At 51.5% G+C, this 15,822-nt stretch overlaps 1 long non-coding RNA gene across 2 annotated transcripts; it reads left to right on the forward strand.

Moving 5' to 3' along the window:
- The first annotated feature begins 2,661 nt into the window (after nucleotides 1-2,661).
- LOC123851100 (uncharacterized) lies at nucleotides 2,662-14,149 on the forward strand. Of its 2 annotated transcripts, none has more exons than XR_006792489.3 (3): nucleotides 2,662-2,940; nucleotides 9,625-9,718; nucleotides 12,440-14,149. It is a non-coding gene; the product is annotated as an uncharacterized LOC123851100 (long non-coding RNA). The 2 variants fall into 2 exon arrangements; XR_010406295.1 differs by lacking the exon at nucleotides 2,662-2,940 and adding an exon at nucleotides 3,089-3,594.
- The last annotated feature ends 1,673 nt before the right edge of the window (nucleotides 14,150-15,822 follow it).

Genomic DNA, 15,822 nt, shown 5'->3' on the forward strand with positions numbered 1-15,822 from the left:
AACCAACGTTGCTTCTCCACCTCTAACAAGGGTCCCGATTTGGGGGCACCTGCCGGGCTTGGTGGGAAGAGCACCTGAATGCTTGATCTCGGGGTCGTGGATTCGAGCCCCACGCCGGGTGGCGAGATCACTCAGAAACAAAAAAATAAAGGCACACATTCCATGTAAGCGATGTGACATGATTTTTGGTGACCACCGAGAAGCTTAGTTTTTTAAAGAGCGCCTTAACGAGGTATCACAGAGGTAGAATGTTCTCCACGTGATTGAAACGTAAGGCATGACACCGCGTGATTTATGCAGACACCTGCGAGATCATGTCCACGGTGCGGATGGTGAACACCTACGTCACCCCATCAATGCCACGCAGGACTCGGGACACACAGGTGACCCGTAAACAACGGGATTGCGGCATCCACCCCGTGCGTGGTGGAAAACCCAGATAACACTTTTGACTCCCCCAAACACTTAATTAGGAGGGGCCTGCTCTTGGCTGTAAGGCTGACCAATAATAACGTGCAGAGTCCATTAACACAGTTGCGCGTGTTCTGTGTATCATAGGCTGTGTTCTTAACAATAAAACAAGCCGGAGAAAATCAAATGGGGTGAAGAGCGTCATAAGGAAGAGAAAATACATTCACAGTCCCGTCGTGTATTCATCAGAAAAAAATCAAGAAAAAATCTGCACGTAAGTGGACCCAGGCATTTCAAACCCGCGTGGTGCGAGGGGTCGCCCGATTTCTGAACAATTAATAACTCTTACAACGGTTAGGGGAGGTTTGAATAATTAAATAATTGTAAAGTGTTCTGGTTTGTCCATTCTGTGCCGGGGAGCATCGAGGTCACCCCCGCCAAGCACGCACCGTGCCCAGGGTCCGTATTCTGTGCCCTCTGGTCGTGTCTGAGGCATCAGATGGTTTTGCCAAAGGGGGTCCGTTCTCCTGGCCTCCATGACGACCGACCAAGAGATGGCAACCCGCCATCATTCCTCAATTATCCGCCGATGGTGGGCGTCAGCCATGCTTCCTTTTCCTGCTGCCAGCCCATCCCCGTGGTCGCGACGTTCACGGCGAATTTGGGGGGTCGGGGTGGGTAAGACTCGACCACGTGACCCACTGCCCAGACTCTCCCACGAAGCTCAGAAGGACCCGCCAGCCTGCACCGTCCACCATGCTCTGCATTCTTGACGGCTTGCTGTGTGTTCTAGAACCTTCCAGACCCGCACACCCCGAGGTCATCCCTGCCCCAAGGCTTTGCAGCCGTGCCTCCTATGCCCCCCGAATCTTCCACGGGCTCCCTTGGTTCATCAATGCATCTGTTCGACCGTGTCCTACTGGGTAAGACCTTGTCAGAGCGTCCTGACGCATGTAGCCAGGAGGGCACAGCCCTGCTCCGGCAGAGCCCCCGTTTCCTGCCTCGCTCCTGTGCATTCGGCGTCCCCACCATCCCTGACAAGTTCCCTCCTCGTGGCCATGCTTTGCCCTGGAACGTCAACCCCGTGACAGCAAGCTCTTTGTCATCCCTTTCTCCATCCCCCCGTCACCAACGCCGCGGTCGACCCCAGACTCGGCGAGATCTGCCATCCGTATTTCTGGGATTTATAGAATGACAGGGTGGCTGAGGAGTCCAGACCCCCTTTCCTTCCTACCACGGGCAGTTCCCTACTGCCCATTCAGCTTTGCGGGCGCCCGCGTGGGGGTCTTTCTTCCCCACAACCAGGGATCTGGCCGGAGAGGGTGCCGTATTGAATCCACAGGCACGAGGCGCTTTCCCTTTCAAATCAAAGCAAAGAGAGACCCTTCCCGCCAACACTCCTGCTTTTCTACAAACCTCCCACTTGCTTCTGGGTTTGGGAGTGAAAGAGTCACCTGCTCCTAGAGTAAAGAGCAGGAGTGTAACTATTGCATAAGGCCATGGGGGATCACGTCACCCATCAAATGGTAACCCATTCCCTACCGAGGGACATGGTTTGGACTTTGTAGACCCAACGAAGACAAGGCATTCCAGAGCATAGGCATCCCAAGAGCTGCCTTTCTAGCCATGCACTCCCTTCACGTGGCATCTCTGGGATCTCTCTTGTCTACACCACGGGATGAAATGGTCTTTGAGAAGAGCAAACAAGGCGATAGGCACATTTCATGAGAAAAGCCTCCAAAGGACACCATTTCTGAGGGAGGAGAAACCCAGGGAATGGTTGTCCCCGTTCCCGAGAGCGCTGGGGGCAACCACCTCCCGAGCTCTCCCACTGGATCGGTCCATCCAGGCTCCACGGAGGAGGGTGGTCAGAGAAGGAAGGCACAGCCTCCCGAAGTGGCAAGGAGCCGTCCCCTCAGAGCGGAAGCATTGGAGGCTTGCATCCCCGCCCGGGGGAGCCTCGGGGACACACGCCAGGACCACGTCACGCACAACACCGAGCAGAGCTCAGTGCGTAGGAAGGGCTCGCCTCCCCGCGAGTGGAGGGGAGCGTATGTGAGCACAGACACGGGGGCCAGAAGTCTCCAGAACATGACACAGAGCACAGAAACCCTGACCACCCCAGAGGGAATAGGTGGGCAAGTGGCCAGAGACATCCTGCTGCAAAAAAAAAAAAAAAAAAGAGGAACCCCAAGATGCTGATAAAAGCAAGGGGCCGGCTTCGAGCTTGAGACAGACGGCGGGCTGTGTTGTAACGTTTCCTGTCCGGCGGGGCGATAACGCGGGCTGGTCGCTCATTGAGAAGGAGGACCCAGCGGATGGCAGATAAGGCGTCTCTGCAGATGCTGACCTGAGCACGAACTGCGGGTGGGCGTCCGTATGCGGGAGGCTCTTGGCCGGGCTCTTTCTGCTGGTTCCCTGTGCCGTCCTGGGGACCGCGGCCTGCGGCGCTGCCAATCAACCGGGCAAGACAGCGCCTTCCAAACGTGCTGCAACGCTCCAAGAACGTTCCGGAAAGCCGGCTGACCAGTAAGTTGGACGTTTCTCGCATCGGTAGGGCAGTGGCTTTGGCGTGATCCTACGGCGGGGCGGGATCGGGATGGGAGGGAAACGGGTGCGGGGCTCGGTGCGTCCCTCGCGGAGCGGGGTGGGGGGCGGAGGGCGAACTGGTGGGGGTGAGCATCCCCACGGCAGGAAGACGGGAACCCACGTCTTGGGGAAGCCGCCGCGTTGTGTTGCTTTATGAAACACACAGCCGGTAGGGCGGGCGGCGTGTGCGTGAATGGTCGCGGGGTCTGGCTAGTGTGTAGAAGGCATATTACTCCTGGGTAATCACACGCTATTTCCTCGGGGGTTAAGGATTAAGGTCACCGAGGGCCGGGCTTCGAAACTGACGGGTCCCAGAGCCGCGGTCCAGGCGGGGACACGGGCTCTAGTCTGCAGGTCTGCACGGGGTGGACAAGCTGCCTTCCCTTGCAGCTTCCCCGGGGGCGGGGGTCCCCAGGAAGGGTGTGGCCTGGGGAGGACAGCACGGAGGCCACCTAGCTCCATCCCGAGCAAGGCGAGGCCGTGACGTGCAGCCGCCGGCAGCGATGGGCGAGCTCGCAACTCGTCCCTGCGGCAAATGTTGACAGCTCCGATCTGTCCACCTGGAAGCTGGAACCACTGAACCAAAGGGCAAAGGTGAGACTTACGTGGGGTGGGGGGGGGGGGATTGCCGACGGAGGCAAAGCGTTGTTCCCAACGGAGAAGACTCTCAGCATCTCCGGGAAGGGGCCGGGTGCCACCTGTAGCCGGCAGCCAGAGATCGGGGATAGATCGCTGAGACGCGGGAAAGAAAGCAGGCCAATGCCCAATTTAGGACTAAATACATCGAACCCCTTTTATTTGTGTTTGCATATTTTCAGATAATGACACTGGGGTTACTTCTGGAAACACCCTGGTGGCTTAGAAATACACAGCAAGATATTTTTCAATCAGATATGGGCTTAAGGTTTGCCTCAAACATCCCACGGGACGGGGGAAAGGAGACAGGGAGGTACAGGGGACGAGTGAGGGGGCACGATGACAACTGTCAGAGAGAATAGAGGGTCCCACCTCCCCCGTGCACCCTCCAAAAGTGCAGAGAGCTCAGTGCAGACATGTCTCCAAATTCCTGCAGTCTGCGCAAGGCTCAGGGAGAAGAGTTGTCTTATCAAGGATGGCTGTGCGCATGCACACCAAAAGCAAAAGGAATCTTATTTGTTCGTAAGATGTGCAGAAGAAACGGGGTGCCCAGAAGGGTTAATGGGCATGTCGTTGGGTCAACGCCATGAGAAGGGCAATTGGAGACTCTGAAAATGCCAAAGTCCCAGGCCTGGTGCTCAGCCACTCATATGTCCCGCGTGGGCCTCTCCACCTGCCCATGCCCAGACGCCGCCACGTCCCTCCAGGGGATGCCGAGCCCCGTGCAAAATGCAGAAACGTACACATTTGTTTTCTGTGCCTCAGTGACACAGTCTGCACGTCATGGTTCTTATCCGTCTCCTAGGAGAGCATCGAAGCTGACGAATGCAGCCATTTCAGGACAAATCAGGAGTTGGCAGAGGGGGCAGCTAATTCCCAGCAGGGGCCTGGGGTCCTGAATTCTAATTCTGTCCACCCTGCTGGATGCCCCAAGATGCCAGGGGTGCATCCAGCCCTCCCCTGGCTCCCCCCGCAGGGTGGCCTGTCCCGAGGATGGGTATTTACAGAGCCTCACACCTGCCCTCAGCTCCCACCTCCGGAGTCACCAGGCATCCGTGCCAGGGTCCAGACAGGAGCCCCCACTCCTGGTCCCTGCATGCAACAGACAGTGGACCCCATCCTTCGGCCCTAGGACTCACAGTGCAGACACAGCTGAGGGTGGGGACAGCCTTGGACACTCACCCAGCGTCAGCATACATTGCTTTCCTGGAGACTAGGCTGTGGGAGTCGGCTCGGGCGGCTGTAACAAATAGCCCAGGTGGGGCGACTTCAATAATAGACATTTATTGATCCCGGTCCTGGAGGCTGGGAGTCTGAGATCCAGGCAGGGCTGAGGCTGGGAGTCTGAGATCCAGGCAGGGCTGAGGCTGGGAGTCTGAGATCCAGGGGCTGGAGGCCGGGAGTCTGAGATCCAGGTGAGACCGAGGCTGGGAGTCTGAGATCCAGGTGGGGCTGGAGGCTGGGAGTCTGAGATCCAGGTGGGGCCGAGGGTGGGAGTCTGAGGTCCAGGTGGGCTGGAGGCTGCGAGTCTGAGATCCAGGTGAGACGGAGGCTGGGAGTCTGAGATCCAGGTGGGCTGGCGGCTGGGAGTCTGAGATCCAAGGAGGGGCTGGAGGCTGGGAATGTGAGTGAGATCCAGGTGGGGCCGAGGCTGGGAGTCTGAAATCCAGGAGGGGCCGAGGCTGGAAGTCTGAGACCCACGAGGGGCTGGAGGCTGGGAGTCTGAGATCCAACTGGGGCTGGAGGCTGGGAGTCTGAGATCCAGGTGAGACCGAGGCTGGGAGTCTGAGATCCAGATGGGTCTGGAGGCCGGGAGTCTGAGATCCAGGTGGGGCTGGAGGCTGGGAGTCTGAGATCCAGGTGGGGCCGAGGGTGGGAGTCTGAGGTCCAGGTGGGCTGGAGGCTGCGAGTCTGAGATCCAGGTGAGACGGAGGCTGGGAGTCTGAGATCCAGGTGGGCTGGAGGCTGGGAGTCTGAGATCCAGGTGGGGCCGAGGGTGGGAGTCTGAGGTCCAGGTGGGCTGGAGGCTGCGAGTCTGAGATCCAGGTGAGACGGAGGCTGGGAGTCTGAGATCCAGGTGGGCTGGAGGCTGGGAGTCTGAGATCCAGGTGGGGCCGAGGGTGGGAGTCTAAGGTCCAGGTGGGCTGGAGGCTGCGAGTCTGAGATCCAGGTGAGACGGAGACTGGGAGTCTGAGATCCAGGTGGGCTGGAGGCTGGGAGTCTGAGATCCAGGTGGGGCCGAGGGTGGGAGTCTGAGATCCAGGTGGGCTGGAGGCTGGGAGTCTGAGATCCAGGCAGGGCTGAGGCTGGGAGTCTGAGATCCAGGTGGGGCCGAGGGTGGGAGTCTGAGGTCCAGGTGGGCTGGAGGCTGCGAGTCTGAGATCCAGGTGAGACGGAGGCTGGGAGTCTGAGATCCAGGTGGGCTGGAGGCTGGGAGTCTGAGATCCAGGCAGGGCTGAGGCTGGGAGTCTGAGATCCAGGTGGGGCCGAGGGTGGGAGTCTGAGGTCCAGGTGGGCTGGAGGCTGCGAGTCTGAGATCCAGGTGAGACGGAGACTGGGAGTCTGAGATCCAGGTGGGCTGGAGGCTGGGAGTCTGAGATCCAGGTGGGGCCGAGGGTGGGAGTCTGAGGTCCAGGTGGGCTGGAGGCTGCGAGTCTGAGATCCAGGTGAGACGGAGGCTGGGAGTCTGAGATCCAGGTGGGCTGGAGGCTGGGAGTCTGAGATCCAGGTGGGGCCGAGGGTGGGAGTCTGAGGTCCAGGTGGGCTGGAGGCTGCGAGTCTGAGATCCAGGTGAGACGGAGGCTGGGAGTCTGAGATCCAGGTGGGCTGGAGGCTGGGAGTCTGAGATCCAGGCAGGGCTGAGGCTGGGAGTCTGAGATCCAGGGGCTGGAGGCTGGGAGTCTGAGATTCAGGGATTGGAGGCTGGGAGTCTGAGATCGAAGCAGGGCTGAGGCTGGGAGTCTGAGATCCAGGCAGGGCTGAGGCTGGGGGTCCGAGATCCAGGGGCCGCTGAGGCTGGTTCCTCCTGAAGCCTCTCTCCTTGGTGTGTAGACCCCGTGTCCTCCCTGTGTCCTCACGTGGTCGTCCCTCTGTGCTTGTCTGTGTCCTTATCCCCTCTTCCTATAAGGACCCCCATCCTATGGGATCAGGATCCACCCAATGGGCCTCACTTTACCTTAATCCCCTCTTTAAAGACTCCGCCTCCAAATACAGCCCCATTCTGAGGTCCTGGGAGCAAGGGTTTCGACACGTGAATTTTAGGGGGGCACGACTCAGCCCCCAGGAGAAGCCCCTTTCTTGGAGAAGGGATATACCCACCTGACTGCTCACAGGTCCCCTTAGGCCAAGACCACAGCTCCTGATGCTGAAAAGGACTCTTTCCCCTCAAAGCATTTTCTCCTCCACAGGCTTCAAACGCCCTTTGGAACCTTATCGCTGGGCCTGGCTTTGTCCCCTCTGAGTTTCTCCGGCAGCCGACCCTGAGGTTCTGTGTGGCCCTTCTGTGGTCTGCGTTCACACGGAGACTGACTCAGCACCGGCCCTTCCCCAAAGAGCTCACTTCCCCCAGCCCTGGCCACGTGGGCTCTTCCTGCCCTGGACATGTGCCTCCAGAGAGACCTCGGATCTCCCTTTGTAGCTCACATATGTCCCCAGGTTTCCTTCCTTGTGGGGGAACGTGTCAGCAATGATCCCAGAGTGCCTGAGCCGTGTTGGTGGCACGGCAGGGCCACCCCCTTAAGGGGAAGGCGGGAAGCTGTGAGCCGGGACGCACCTGAGACCCACCACCATCAGGCACAGGCAGACCATCCCCTGCCTTGGGACTGACCCAGAACAGGTGCATTGAGAACGCCTTCCAGGAGGGGTGGTCTCCGCCGGGCTGAGCCAGAGCACCCCCCTCCCACCCACTGCTCTGGTTTACAGAGCCCTGCACCCCACACGGAGGGGCCAAGGTCAGCCCTGAAGGGCACCACGCCATGCCACCCCACCCCACAATGTACCTCTTGGGCATATGGATGATTTTGGAACACAAGCCATTGAGAACCAGCAGAAGCAGGAAAAAGCTCTATATACCTCCCTAACTGCCAGAAAATAGAGGACATCAAGTACCCCTTGGGAAAGGAAAAGGACATTTGTAAATGAAGTTCCTAATGGTAAAAATGGTTCTCTACCAGGAACATGACTACACCCAGAGATTTACTATCATCTGAGAGATTCTTATTAACAACAGCCCGTATTTACCACACATTTCCTGCTTTCCATTTCTCCATAACTGTCCTTCCCCGATCGGAACCCAGAAACCCCCTTCTGATGTTGAATCAAAGATGCTTTATAAGCCCTGATCATCTGGCTGTCTCCTTGAGCCGCATTTTTCTTTGTGAACCTCCATGCATATATATGTAGTTAAGGCTGCTTTTCCTGTTAATCTTTTATCCACTTAATTTGCAGGTGTCAGGAACAGAATCTAAGAAGTTAGAGGGAAAAGGTTATTGTTTTTTTCCTCCTGTACAACCTCTATTCTCTGACTCTCCCTTTTCCCAGCCTTCTCCCTTGGTCTGTCCTATGCACGAAGACTTCTTGCTCACTAATGAGACACAGAGCAGAAAGGAGTTTACCTGCTTCCTCCAGGTAGGAAGATAAATGTCTCTCATCCCAGGAGGTTGGAAACGGTCTCTGGAAAGGGCTGAAACACTGTAATGTCCTAAGGGGTTTGTGTACCCCGAGTCTCTGGTGACCTCCAGGTTTGTACTGGCTCTTTCTACAAAGCTATTCCCTCCTTGGAGCATGTGGGTGGCTCAATCCATTAAGCATCCAACCCTTGATTTCAGCTCAGGTCATGAGATCGAGCCCTGCAGTGGGCTCTGTGCTCAACAGGGAGTCTGCTGGACATTCTCTCTCTCCCTCTGCCTCTCCCCTCACCTCTCTTTCTCTCTAAATAATAGTAGTAATAATAATAATATTAATAATTAAAAAAAATATATTCCATCCCCAGCCAGGTCACCTGTGGCCTCACTCCCCATGACTTCAGTTCAGCCATTGAGGCCATCCCCTGTCTTTGTGTCCAGCCCTTGCTAATCTGCACTGATGCAGAGCTATTAGAAAAAAATCTGATCAAATATACAAAACACTGCCTCTGCCATCACCAGACACAGGAAGAGGTTCCCTCAGAATATTCCAGAAACTTTCATTGCTTTTTTTGGCTTTTGCAACACAACCAGCTCCACAGCTCCTTGCCCACCTCCAGATGGCTTTTAAAGACACTACTCATCACATGGACACCAAGGCAGGTGACCTCCCTCTGAACCGTGGTTGGTCCCTTAGGATGATGCCAGGAGTGTCCCTACCTGCTGGGACCTTTGTGATATAGGAAAATGGTAGCCCAAGGGGCTTGGCTCAAGGCCAGACAGAGTTGCCTCATACCCCAAAGTGGCTGCTGTGGATCAGTATCCTCACCACACATTCCTTCTTCTTTTTACTGGAGGTCTCACCTGTCCCACCCCTCAGCCACCCTGTACAAAAGAAGCAGCCTAAAATAATCCCAGTAGCAACTCTGGGGTTTGGAATGGGTCCCCACACAAGTGTTTCAGCAGCAGGAATGTGGACTGGACCAGTAACGGCCAGTGACAGTGGGCTAGGGAAAAGTCATGCATGCTGGGAAAAGTTGGTTCAATCCCAGCTTGCGGAAAGTGGTCATCAGGGATGCATGTTGAACGTATTGATGCTGTGAAGGGAGTTCCAGCAGAGTTTTAGAGGTGCTGTGATTTTGTGGGGGGGACCCAGGGGTGTGGCAATAGGATGGTGGCCCCACACAATGCTCCGATGGGGTACTGCCAGCCAAATAGGGACACGGGATGCACCCCAAGAGCTCCTGCATGCTCTGTAGAGGCTCATTACTGGTGACTCCCCTAGGGGGTGTGGGGGATGCCGAGAAGGGAGGGTTCCTGCCTTCATTGGAATCTGATCTCTGACCTGGAGTCTCCTCCTGTTTAGGTGCAGCTTTAGGGCTCGTGCATGGCGACCATTCTGGATCTTGTGAGCTTTCTGGTCCTCCTGAACTCAGCATTCCGTGGACAAGCACAGCTGGGTAGGTACAGGCAGGTGCTCCAACGCCAGGGTCTGGATGGGGCAGGACTGCCATACCCCCTAACGCTGGAAGGAGACAAACATCCCTCCCCCAGACCTGAAACATCTCCACCCCACCCCCTGCTCTGGTAGAGGAAGGGGTCCTTTTGTAAATCAAACTATAGGTGGATGTTTATCCTCTGGCAGAATCAAGGACCAAAAGGTGAAGACTCTATCCCCAAACCCTGAACCCAGCTGGGGTGTCAGGCCTTCTGCTTGTCCTGGGAAAAGCTTATTAAAAAGAAAAAGTCTCGGGGCGCCTGGGTGGCTCAGTCATTAGGCGTCTGCCTTCGGCTCAGGTCATGGTCCCGGGGTCCTGGGATCGAGCCCCGCATCGGGCTCTCTGCTCCACGGGAAGCCTGCTTCTCCCTCTCCCACTCCCCCTGCTTGTGTTCCCTCTCTGCCTGTCTCTCTCTGTCAAATAAATAATAAATAAAATCTTTACAAAAAGAAAAAGTCTCAGATGCCTGGGTGGCTCAGTCAGTTAAGCATCCCATTCTTAATTTTGGCTCAGGTCATGATCTCAGGGTCCTGGGCTCCTTGCTCATGAGAGAGCCTGCTTCTCCCTCTGCTGCTCCCCCTGCTTGTGCTCTCTCTCTCTCTTTCTCTCTGACAAATAAATAAATAAAATATTAAAAAGAAAAGAAAGAGAGAAAGAAAATCTTTTAAAAAATGTATTTAAAAAAAAAAAATCTCCTGCTAACCCACAAAGCCTCTCCACAAAGGTGCAAGAGAATGTAGAAGTCTTACCGCGGGTGACCCAGTAAAGAGGTTGCATAGGCAGGGAGAGAAATCCCCCCTGGTTTGGAGCCAGGCTCCTGGGGAAGGTGGGCGCCTCTTCTGGTGTGTACACGCCTCTTCTGTATTACAAACTGTTTTTCCTGTATTTAAACTTCCTGGGGAAGGTGGACGTTCACTTCTCTGATGATCACATTTCACAGATGCTCCAGATCTGGGGCCAGACATTCTGGATTTGTGACACTTACATAGTCCCTCCATGAAGGATCATGTTCTTCTTTGTACTTTTGTTGCCTTTGCTTTTGGTGTCAAGTCAAAAAAAAAAAAAAAAATCATTGCTGAGACCAATGTCAAGAAGTTACCTACCTGGCTTTTTGTTTTTTGGGTTTTTTTCTTGCCTAGGAGTTTTGTGGTTTCAGGTGGTACCTTTGAGTCTTTCATCCAGTTTGAGTCAGTTTTTTGTGAATCTGGTTAGTGGTCTGGTTTCACTCTTTTGCAAGTGGCTGTCTGCTTTTCCCAGCACCATTTGTTGGAGAGACTATTCATCCCCCATTCTATATTCTTGGCTCTGTTGTAAATTAATTGGTCCTTCCCCACCTTTTTTTTTCCCCCCTGACAGGGAGAATTAAAGTCCTCATGGTTAGTTTCTACTTGTCCTCACCTGTGGCAGGTTCCTTCCTGGCCCAGGTAATGCATCAGGTACCCCACTCCCAACCCCATCCCAAGGGGCAAAGCTCATCCCAAAGGCCTGAGAAGGAAGCCCCTCAATTTGACTGACACAGTAAGGCCCACTTTGCCTTCCCTCCCAGAAGGTTTAGAGGGTCCCAATGTCTCCACAGCCTGCCCTGTGATTTTAAATTTTTTCTGTACTTTTTTTCTGTATTACAAATTGTTTTTCCTGTACTTAAACTTTTTTCTGTATTTTAAAAAATTTTTTGTGTTTTTATTTCTCTGTATTTTAAGAATCAGTTTCTGTATTTTTCAAATTATTATTACTATAGCTAACTTGTCTGTATTTTTCAAATTATTTTCTTTTTTAAAAATATTTACCAGTTTCATTTTTTTTTAAGATTTTATTTATTTATTTGAGAGAGAGCACAGAGGGAGAGTGACAGGGAGAATCTGCTCTCCCCGCTGAGCAGAGAATCCAAGTCAGGGCTCGATCCCAGGGCCCCAAGATCATGACCTGAGCCGAAGGCAGACGCTTAACCTACTGAGCCACCCAGGCACCCCTCAAATTATTTTCTGTATTTTTCAAATTATTACTACTATAGCTAAGTAGTCTGTATTTTTCAAGTTATTATTGTTATACCTAACTTGTCTGTATTTTTCAAATTATTTTCTGTATTTCTCAAATTATTATTACTATACTTAACTTTTCTGTATTTTTCAAATTATTTTCTTTATTTTTCACATTATTATTTAGCTAACTTGTACTTTTCAAATTATTTTCTGTAGTTTTCTAATTATTGTTGCTATAGCTAACTTGTCCATATTTTCAAATTATTTTTTGTATTTTTCAAAATATTATTACTATACTTAACTTTTCTGTATTTTTCAAATTATTTTCTTTATTTTTCAAATTATTGCAATAGCTAACTTGTACTTTTCAAACTGTTTTCTGTATCTTTCAAATTATTATTACCAAAGCTAAGTTAATGGGTATGAAGTGACTCCTCGTTATGGTTTTGATGTGTATTCCCCTGATAACTAATGGATCTGAGCATTTTTTTTCATGGGCTCCTGTATGTCACTGAATTGTTCACTTTGAAATGGTTAATTTTGTGTGTGAATTCGGCCTCAGTAAACAAATGTAACAATCCACACCTGATGTTTGTAGATTGTCTCCTCTCACCTGTAACTACAACATCACCTTGGGGGTGAGGGGGTCTAATTCCTACTAAGTGTTGTTGTTGTTGTTGTTGTTGTTGTTGTTTAATTACAGCACAAGAGAATATATCTCCTATTACAAACATGCAGCTAGATCCAAGGAAAAGAATGTTAACCTGGAATTACATAAGAAATGTGAGTCAGCAAGAATGCACTTATAGCCCGCTGAACTCTTCCATCATGCCCAACTTTACCATCAGGCAAATCCCACGGGTAAGCATTCATGGCTCATGCCTTATGGCTTTACTCCTTGTAAATCTTGAATTCCTGTGAAATGACTCTTGAGTCCCCTCCCTGCTCTTGATTTCCACTCCTATTTCTCTCATCAGGGAAGAAAAAACATTTCTTCTATCCTCTTATATCTTGGGATGGGGACATGCAAATTAAAGTGACAAATGCCAGATTTTTCAGGAGGAAAGACATATAGATTTGTTCTTAGTTTAACTTTTTACATACATGAAGATGCACAGAAGAGAAGTAAACACCCAAAGAAGTGGTCAGACTAGGGAGCTTTCCTGCCATTTTTTAAAGAGGTGAGAAATTGAGGAGATTCCATGACACAGGAATGGGGATTTCAGCTTCTGGGCCCAATAAATTGTGGGGACGTGACTAGGGAATCAGTGGTTGAACTAATGGCTGATACAGGTTATTTTAGTAAGGTCTGTCTGTGAAGTATCTTCTCAGTGCTGGTGGCCCCTCTCCAGTGATAAAGGTCACTCTCCTCTTCCTGGCACAGGACAGGGTGGGGGAACCCTTCACAAAGGGTTCTGTGCCCTGCTTTTATGTAGATAAGGAGGCTGAGAACTCCTCCTGTATCTGTCCATGCTCAGGTGCCACCAGCTCAAAATGATCCTTATGCCAAAGTGGTCCATTTGGGATTGGGGCAAATTCCATATATAGGATGGCCTCCTTCACTCTGCTTCTATATGGTGGGAGTAAAACTTACACACTAAATCTCACATATGAGTGAGAATATAATAGCTGTCTTTTCTGCGCCTGCCTTCATTTTGATTTCTCCCCTCCCATGAGGGAGGAGGGGGAAAGATGTGGACTTGCCCATTAAATGGACTCCACCCCCTTCACGTTAAAACAGGCCCCCTGGATTCAGTCCATGTCTTTGGGCTATGTTTATTCACTCATCACCTAGTTCCCATACTCCCTTAGTTTCATTCTAAGGATGTCAGGAAGGAAAAACTTTGTCATCTACCCTCTTAGGTTCTGTCTCTGGAGGCCTGCAAATTAACATGACAAAAGATAGATGAACAAGAGGGAGAAAAATGTATTCCCATGCATACGGAGCTTATAAAAAAAAAGTAGCTCAATAAATAGATAAAGTTAAAGATTTATGTACCTAACCAGTAGGAAAAAGGGAGGAGAGAGTAAAGCTCACTATGGGAAGAAGAAGCAGTTTTCCAGAAGAAAACAGGAGATAAGAAATTTTGTGATAACTACTGGGTATTTACCCCAAAGATACAAAAGTAGGGATCCTAAAGGGTACGTGCACCCCGATGTTTATAGCAGCAATGTCCACAATAGCCAAACTGTGGAAAGAGCCAAGATGTCCATCGACAGATGAATGGATAAAGAAGATGTGGTATATATACAATGGAATATTATGCAGCCATCAAAAGGAATGAGATCTTGCCATTTGCAACGACGTGGATGGAACTGGAGGGTATTATGTTGAGCGAAATAAGTCAAACAGAGAAAGACACGTATCATATGACCTCACTGATATGAGGAATTCTTAATTGCAGGAAACCAACTGAGGGTTGCTGGAGTGGGGGGTGGGGTGGGAGAGATGGGGTGACTGGGTGATAGACACTGGGGAGGGTATGTGCTCTGGTAAACGCTGTGAATTGTGCAAGACTGTTGAATCTCAGATCTGTACCTCTGAAACAAATAATGCAATCTATGTTAAGAAAAAAAAAAGAAGAAGAAGGTAGCGGGAGGGGAAGAATGAAGCGGGGGAAATCGGAGGGGTAGACGAACCATGAGAGACAATGGACTCTGAAAAACAAACAGGGTTCTAGAAGGGAGGGGGGTGGGAGGATGGGTTGGCCTGGTGGTGGGTATTGAGGAGGGCACATTCTGCATGGAGCACTGGGTGTTATGCACAAACAATGAATCATGGAACACTTCATCTAAAACTAATGACGTAATGTATGGGGATTAACATAAGAATTTAAAAAAAAAAGAAATTTTGTGATAATGCTTGTTCATGCAAGTGTGAGAAGTCTTTCAGTCTTTTTCGTGACCACAAAACTCTGCCCAGAGAGGGTATTCATGGTAGGTTTACCCTTGGTGTCCTTTCTGGCACTAAAAGCGACCCCAAAGAGGGAAATTATGGCAGCCCCATTTTCCGAACTTTCTGCTCTTAGTCAGATAAGAGAAACTCCCCCCCAAAAATGTTTCTTCTGCATCTCTTGAATCCAAATGTCGTCAGCTTAAAATAATCTTCAAAGCAATTCTGGGATTCCTGGGGGTGGGTGGGCATTCCCCCCAGCAGGTGGGGGTGTGCTCTAGACACGGGGCTGCAAGGGATCCATCTCCTCTGCCCCAAACCCAGCCCCTGGGGTGCTTTCAGCCCCTGAGATTCCATCCCTCCGTGGGACAACGGTACCTTGGGAGACCCATTGGGATCTCTCCATAAAACGATTCTAGGGTGAAATGTGAATCCAAACTGCCCTGAGAAAAGCCAAAACGCAGAATGAGCAGGTGGGCAGTGCCCCCATACCCCTGCCAATGCAAACTGTGGGGAGGAGGGCTCCCGTGTATTTACAGCTCATTTTGGGAGGAATTTTTTTAAAGATTTATTATTTATTTGGGGGGGGGGAGGAGAGGCAGAGAGAGAGGGAGAGAATCCCAAGCAGATTCCGGGCTGAACGCGGAGCCTAACGCGGTCCTGTATCTCAGAACCCTGAGATCATGACCTGAGCTGAAACCAAGAGTCAGACGCTCAACCCACTGCGCCACTTGGCGCCCCTTTAGCAGGATTTTTTATATGGGTTCCTCTGGCGCCACCTCCAGGCTGAGGAGGCTCTTGCATTGTCTCCGGAAATTTAAGTCCTGAGGGAGCGGGGGACACCTTCCCAGGGTATGTCCTGCTTTTAGGCAAGTGACCTGCACTAGGGCTGTCTTCTATCTGCTCTTTGCGATTGCCTTCAGGTCAAAATAATCCTTGTGCAGAGGTGCTTATTTTGGGGGTGCTATGTTTTGCTAAGGTCACCCCTTAGGTGTGAGAGAATGTGCATGAACGGAGCAGTGTTTTATGGCCCCCGAGAGAAGGAGGCAAGAAGGAGGGGCTCATGGAGACCCAGCTGTGGGCGTCATTATGCATCTGTGCTTTTAAAAAGGAATGAAATTGAATTTTAACATAATGAAACAGATAGAAATGGGCCGCTAACCTTCTTTTATAAGTGGGTCATTTCTATGCAT

The sequence above is a fragment of the Mirounga angustirostris genome, unplaced genomic scaffold (assembly GCF_029215605.1).
Source record: "Mirounga angustirostris isolate CCGP_5_RB_7025 unplaced genomic scaffold, mMirAng1.0.hap1 SCAF_11, whole genome shotgun sequence".
Classification (NCBI taxonomy): Eukaryota; Metazoa; Chordata; class Mammalia; order Carnivora; family Phocidae; genus Mirounga; species Mirounga angustirostris.